This window comes from Zonotrichia leucophrys, chromosome 2, assembly GCF_028769735.1.
Source record: "Zonotrichia leucophrys gambelii isolate GWCS_2022_RI chromosome 2, RI_Zleu_2.0, whole genome shotgun sequence".
In the NCBI taxonomy this organism is placed as follows: Eukaryota; Metazoa; Chordata; class Aves; order Passeriformes; family Passerellidae; genus Zonotrichia; species Zonotrichia leucophrys.
In genome coordinates, this window is record NC_088171.1 from 61,163,405 (window position 1) to 61,170,746 (window position 7,342).

The window sequence follows — 7,342 nt, forward strand, 5'->3', positions numbered from 1 at the left end:
TCTTTTCATCTGCCCTCTTTCAGTAGACATTTTTTCCTTATTATACATCACCTACCTACGCAGCACTCTGCCCTTCAGCACAGCTTGCACTGCTGACAACATTGCAGCCTGCTCTCATTCCAGTACCACCTTCACATCGCTTCTCCAGCCATCCCCAGTCTGCCTGCAGCATCCTCCGTCTCCCTTTGCCTCATAGGCTCTCCCTGTCTCTTTTCTGTCACTGGTGTGCTCATTGTAATTCCATGGCCAGCTACTTTTTCCCAGTGTTTCTACATGAAAGGGTAATTGTGTAAAATGCTCTCAGTTTGCCAGATCAGTAGTGCTATGCAAGTGAGAGCAGTTACTTGTTGCTTATCAGATTAATGAATATTTAGATAAATAAGACTTTCTCCAGGCAGACAGCTTCAATGTGCGCAGGAATGCAAATTGCAAGGTGGGGAAGGTAAAGACTTGGGACTTTGAGTGACCAAGCAGGTACCCAGGAGGGGAGCCAACCTCTTTGAGATGATGACCTTTACATGTCTCTGCTGACAGAGACCCACAAGTCACATAAAAGAACAAAACATCTATATTTTAGAACTCTTCACATTAGTCAATATGCTGAAGTTTTCTCTTGGTTTTCTAGGAAATCAAATTTTACACAGCCACACTCTCTCTGTTTCTACCCACAAACACCTAGCAGCTTCTTTAGCATTATACCTTGACAGCATATTTTACCCTTTCACATGCTACCAGCTATCAGTGAAGACTCTCGCCAACAGCACAGCAAAAAAGGGATAGCACAGAAGTTTAAAAATTATTCTAATGTAATCTATTCCCAGGCACTGTGAGTGCAGAAACAGAAGACATTCTATGCCTACCAGGGAAGTAACCTAGTAAATTTTGCAGGAACCTCTGTCACCTGTAAAAGCCCTTTGCATCAGCCCTGTGAGTTCTTCTACTGCAAGCCTCTCTCTGTTCTCCCATGTGCAACGTGTTCTAGTCCAAAAGACTACCAAAGCTGGGATCTTAAAAGGATACAAAGAGATTTAAGAACATAACATCCCAGAAGGTTAATGGCATTTTACTAACCTACTCAAGCTACTTCTAAAAAAGCCTGTTCAACAGATCTCTGAGGGCTTTTTCAATTGCCCTTGCTTTTGGTTCCCTTTTGGATTGTAAAAAAAAAAAAGGAACCAATTTTCTACTCATATAGCAGTTTGCAGGAAATTTATTCCGCCTAAACTATATAGAAAATTAAGCCACAATTCATCATGGAATTTAAACACCATTATAAAAATAACAGAGAGTAATAGTCTATCACTAAAATTTAAAAGCATTAGCTTTACCCCATTTTGAATATAGGCAATCTTCCAGAATTAGTTAATACTGGTACATTTTTGTTATGCTCATTTAGAAGTACCTGTTCTCTTCTCTAGACACTTTTTCTCAGAAAGCAATTGACAATTTGTAATACTTACTGAATTTAAAAAGTTAATTGCTGTCTAACTGCAGTAGCTTATTATACAAGTACTGGGATTATGTCTGTCTGCCAATGGAATACACTAAAGCATTCCATTTAAGCAATTTAAATTAAATATCATTTTATAAAGTTGTTTTGATTTTGATATTGAGATTTTAAATAATTTTTGCTTTAATTTCAAGGGAGATGGATTCCTTTTGTAAATTATCAAATTGTAATAATTTCTGAGTGATTAACATTTAATTTATATCTACACTCTTAGCACGTTCTTTCCCTATTGCCACAATAGAAACATTCTTTCTAAAGAAGCTGTGCTCTGTGCAGTGCACTGTGGTGATGTAGCAGCAGAAAAGAATGGTGAAAAAATTCTCCGTCTGGAGCTCTACAAGCAGCAGGATCCCCCAGCATAATGCCACTATCACATTTCATCATACAGCCCAAAATACATCTATAATGGCAAGAAGACTTTGTAATAGAGACAATTTAAATTATCACTGTGCATTCTCTAGTGCACTATAGTCACTTGCTGGCCAAAGCAAGATGACTAGAAGCTCTAGACCGGCCTGTAGGCCAAATCTTTTACAGCAGCATTGTACTCTGTAGCACAGATGGGTGATCTCTTTCCTTCTCCAATGCTTGCTTCAGGACTCTTACACCCATTTTGCGAAATTATGAGATTATATATGTTCCACTCAAATTTATTTATTCATGAGTGGAAGTACACAATTCTTTTCCATTTTGGTAGCTGCTATAACTTTTCTTGGAAGTGAATGTGTGAAAAATAGCCAAATTGTCAGAAAAGTGAAAACTCTACATTGACTTTGGGGAATGGCTCTAGCCACATACAAGGAGGCAGGAAAAATAAATGTCAGGAGCAGAAAGACAGAGCGTTGTGATACTTTTTAAAATAATCTAATTTTTCAAGTTCACTTTTCAAGATTCTCTAAGCAGCAGATGAATTGCCTGGAATAGTCCAGTTCAAATTGCTTAAGGAAGGATGCAAGCAAATATATGAATACTCTTCCAAAAGGAAATGACTTCTCTAAATTCCCTTTGCTGTTAGCAAACTGGTGAAGAAACAGTATGGACTAAGAATTCAGCTTTTGATTCACACCAAATTTCACCCAGACAAATATTTCACAATTTAGACAGTGAGAGTCATGGTCAGTACCACTTTAAACTGGAGTGTGCTAGGTAACTTCACAACTCCCCCATATCTTTTCTGAAGGAAATGCTGTTAGCAGTAATCTGATTGAGCTCATCCAAAGCAAGTACCAAGCAGGAATTTACATCCTGTCTTTGTCTCAGGACCTCATCTTGAGTTTACAGATTTGTTTTCCTGCTATGGTTTTTAAAGGAATCCATGGATGCATAGTCAGTGCACACTAAGTATAATTTCTTCCTACTGTCAGCTCTTTGCTTTGGAAAGCTGATACAAAAGACACCTACTACTAGCTTTTCTGAGTGTTCTGTTAATACACTGTAAACCAAAATGCTCACACAACACAGAAAAAGGAAAAAAAAGTCTCTAAGGTAACAGCACCAGTACAGCAGCTGAATGCACTTAGAAAATTACCATCTTTGTAAGATACAGTAAAAGCACGAGAACACAATCCCAAGGACAATTTTTTTAAAGCTGCATATGTGAGTTACAGCAGTGTATTGAGTTTGCAGATAAAAAAATAATATAAAAATTAGAAAAATACAATGGGCTAATTTTTTTTTTGATGAAGGAAATTATGTCATCTATAAACAAAGTATGGAAGAGATAGCTTTAAGGATATTGTTTGAGAATAAAGTTTTAGATATCTAAGTTAGGAATACCAAGGAATATCCTGGTAAACTCAACAAGAATAAGAGGGGATTGGGTTGCTGTGTAATGAGGTACTCTATCTAAGATGCTGTCAAGAGCACAAGGTGAAGATAACTGTCATTTACATTATTTTAAACAGATTTTCTCTCCTAGGGAAAGAACAAAGAATGTAGGTAGTTGTGGGTCCTCTCCGAGCCAAAACAAGAAACACTCCAGGAACAGGGTGCAACAGCCAAAGCTGGATCACCGAATGAAGGTGGCCCAGCAGTCATCTCAACACCTCCTTCTCTGTTCAATGCTGCCAGCAGCTGATAGACCTCTGTAACTCTCATCCCAGTGGAGGCACAGCACTTCTGCTCAGGGCACAAACAAGGCTAAAGAGAGGCTGAGGAATTATCTTGTCCCTTAACTGCTCATGGATAACATCATGTGTTGGGTGTTGCTCTGAGGGGTCAATTCTTTATTACAAATAATAAATAATTGCTCATTATTTCCATATTAAGAGTGTAGCAGAATACTGTAATGTAGGGAGTTTGAAATTCCAAAATTTTTATTTCTGCTATTGTGGAGGACATACCAGATAATTTCACCTGATTTTTATTGTAAAGTTTTAGATGGAGAAGGACTGAAATTGAAAACTTGCATCTGAATCCTTTTGAAACTTGTAGAGGATGAAGATGATTTTCATCCTTGGGTAATTCCCTCTTTTTTGTAGATCTACATCTGTCAGACATTTTAGTTCTTCATCAGATCTGCAGTTACACCCTACTCTCTTCTCTGTTATAAGCTCATCTTCTTCAGGAGTTCCTTTATCAAAATTTAAGAAAAAAAAAATTCCTTCAGAAAATTGTGTAATTTCTGTCAATTAAGAAGTAACAACTGCTTAACTCTACTGCAAAAATAGTCTGTCTACTTCCCTTAGTCCAGGCTGCAGACCCTGAGATGAAAAAAATTGCAGGAAGTGGCAGAAATCTATTTTAAAGTTAACATCTTATAGCACAAATTCGCTTTTTAAAACTCCAACTTGCGTCTAAAAAGACAAATCTACAGGATTAGATTTTTCAGTCCTCTATCTTCAAAAGATGTTTCATGATCCTAACAAGCTAACAATGTTCAAAAAATATTTATTGGCTATGCAACACTTTCTAATAAAGTTCCAAATGCTGAAATGCCTGTACATTGAAAACAAAAGTAATTTGAGTGAACAATCCTCACCTGAGATGTTCAAGTTTGTCTATGTAGATACTTCAATCAGTGTGGGCTGAGAGAAGGAAAATGAAGATAATTACTCCACCAAAAAAAAGAAAAAAAAAGTACAAAAAATCCTGAGAGACTTTAAGCATACACAGAGCTGCTAAATTTGCTGAAGATGCTGGCATTTGGCAGCTCTGAGAATTTGCATCTAAAAGCAAATCTACCTGTTCTCATGTTGCATTTAACCACATGACATACTGTCATATTCTGTGTTTCACAGCTTCGCTGTCCCTTTTACAGTGAGGATTTCATTCCTGTTCTGGGTCTTCTGTGTGGCTCCATATTCAAAACGACAGAAAAACCTACAGAGAATTTGATCTGTTGTGTACCACCTAGCATTTGCTATATCTATGGAAATCACATGCCTGAAATATCTAAATAAATAACCAAAAAAAAAATTTAACTGAATTCAATACCTTCATCCCTTCCTGTCTTGTACATTAACAGATTAATTACTGTTGAGCTCCTTACAAGGATGTAAAATATTAGCTTTGCAACCAGCAAGGCTATTATGCACAACAGGGGTTAGTGTCTCAAGTGACAAACTTCTGCCTTGATTTCCAAGTGTTTTATACGGCTAAATCTAAATTACTAAACAGATAGGACACCTGAAGGAGGTCACTCTAATTTCTCACTTCAGGAACCCCATAAAGACATCTGCAGAGCTTGCAGTTAGCTGGGCTCTCTTAAAAGAGCTGAGACTCCAGACTGAATCACAGAATCATAGACAATTTAATCAGTACAAGATATTAAACAGAAAAAGTTCCAGTAAAGACAACAGAAGATCCTATGGCACCACACTGTACAGGGTTTTTTGAGAAGTTACTATTACCTTACCAGCCATTCTTGAACAATGATGTTTATGTCATAATCGTGAATTAATCTTATCACTTACCACTTTCATCTTGCCCATTTATTTTCTCATTAATAAAGGCAGAGTGCTATCCCCTAAATTTTTATAAACATTAATTAATTTTTTTTATCTTTGCCTTTTCTTGATGCATTGTGAAGAGCATTGCTGGAAGGATTTATACTCCAAAGAATTTTTTAAAACACCAAGCCCAAAAACCTTTGAATTTAATTTATTCTTTTATTTCCTCAAGTTACACCTGCTAGTTACAAAGAAGACTTCGTAGAAAATCATCTCAATAAGAACTAAAAATCCATAAAAGACTGAAAAGCCCTCTTGCTCTTGTGTCCTGTTTTCCTCTGTAAAACATTGCTGTTCCCTAGGAGCATGAAAGAGGGGCTTTGGGAAATTAAGCCCTGTTGTATTCATATTGTTGATATCATATTTCTAGAGTCTCATACCTTCTGGGTGGTTTTCTCACAAGCAGCTCTTCACCACAGTGCTGTTCCTACTTCTTCATCAGGGCTCCTCCAAAGCTCTCCCTAACCCACTAACCCACCCCCACTTTTATCCCAGTTATCTTCATTAGCCACAGCTGCCACCCAATTAAGGACATCACAACAGCAGCCCATTTAGAACAACTAGGATTGGGGCAAGGCCACTTATAAAATACATATATTTTACTAGGACTCCTAGTATAAAGCCCTTCCTACAATCACAGAAGAGGATCAGAATGGGTTATCAGCGTCATGAACATATATCTCAGTTCTGCCCTCTCATCCTTGTGTGACTGTGACTTCCTTAACCTGCTAGGTTAGGCAAAGTAGCAAGAATTAACAAGTATCAAGAACACACCCATCGGTCCCTTAGAAACAAGGATGAAATGCAAACGTGCATGTTTCAGATAGACCAAAAAATGGCTATCAAACCTTCAGCCCCTGCAGACTGGGATTGAGAGCAGTGGGAGGTCTCCTATTGTATAACAGTGCTACAAAAAGCAGCAAAGAAGATGAGGTCTAACAAGCAGAGTGTAATTAACTGCATTGTGTGAAAGGACTGAGGAAAGAAGAGGGAGAAGGAGAAGAAATGAAGTAGGAAATCTGCCTCCCAGTTGAAAATACCCAAAGCCAGCATGCTGGGATCTGCTTGGTGGTAATGCACACAGGCAGCCTCTGGAAGGGGAGCAGATCAATCAGAGAGCCTGTCCAGTGTCTGGCTCGCTGCCCAGGGAGCCTGTGAGACTTTCTGTCTGAGCATCTGCTTAACGTGACCTCCAGGACATGCCCAGGATGGTGAAGCTGTAATTAGAGTAAGGGCTAATGACCTTGGTGGTGACCCCAAGCTGGCACACAAGTGTGACCAGACTGCACAGAGGGCCTGTTCATCCAACAAGGTCAACCTCCAAGGCAGTGAGGAAAAACACAGGTGTGAGAAAAAACTTTGGGTCTCTGGGTGAGGTGGCCATGCAGGCTTGCCCTGCCCTCCCTTCCTCCAGTTTTGCCACCTGCATCAGCACTGCCCAGCTTTGCCCTGCTTCCCCAAGGTGGGTTACAGGGTGGGGGAGAGAATTGAAATTGTATCAAGTTTTCCAATTTTCAAAACAATGTTATAACAATGAGCTGTTGTTGCACCTGCTTCCTCAGCGCTGAGTGAGCGGCCGCAGCTCACCTCCCGCCACAAAGGGGGGCCTGGCCTGTGATGATTAACTCCAGGAGAACACAATAGTCCACATCTGAGCTGCTTGTGTGCCAAGGAGCATGTTTTCCTTGTTTATCTTGCACAGTAAGTTTCTAGCATGGCTTTTTTTACAAAGGCCATGCCTACTCCAGATTCCCAGACGGTGAGTCAGCCGTGGTCCCGGGTGAACCTGTGGGCCCACGTGGAAGCTTCACCCCGTGAGGGGTCAGGCAGGCTTGCCTCCGGAGCATGTCCAGATTCTAAAAAACAAACCTGTTTCCTTCCC

At 39.4% G+C, this 7,342-nt stretch overlaps 1 long non-coding RNA gene across 1 annotated transcript; it reads right to left on the reverse strand.

Moving 5' to 3' along the window:
• Nucleotides 1–3,800: 3,800 nt before the first annotated feature.
• LOC135443175 (uncharacterized) lies at nucleotides 3,801–5,921 on the reverse strand. The gene is made up of 3 exons (XR_010438859.1): nucleotides 5,841–5,921; nucleotides 4,491–4,536; nucleotides 3,801–4,082 (listed from the first exon to the last, which is right to left on the reverse strand). It is a non-coding gene; the product is annotated as an uncharacterized LOC135443175 (long non-coding RNA).
• Nucleotides 5,922–7,342: the final 1,421 nt, after the last annotated feature.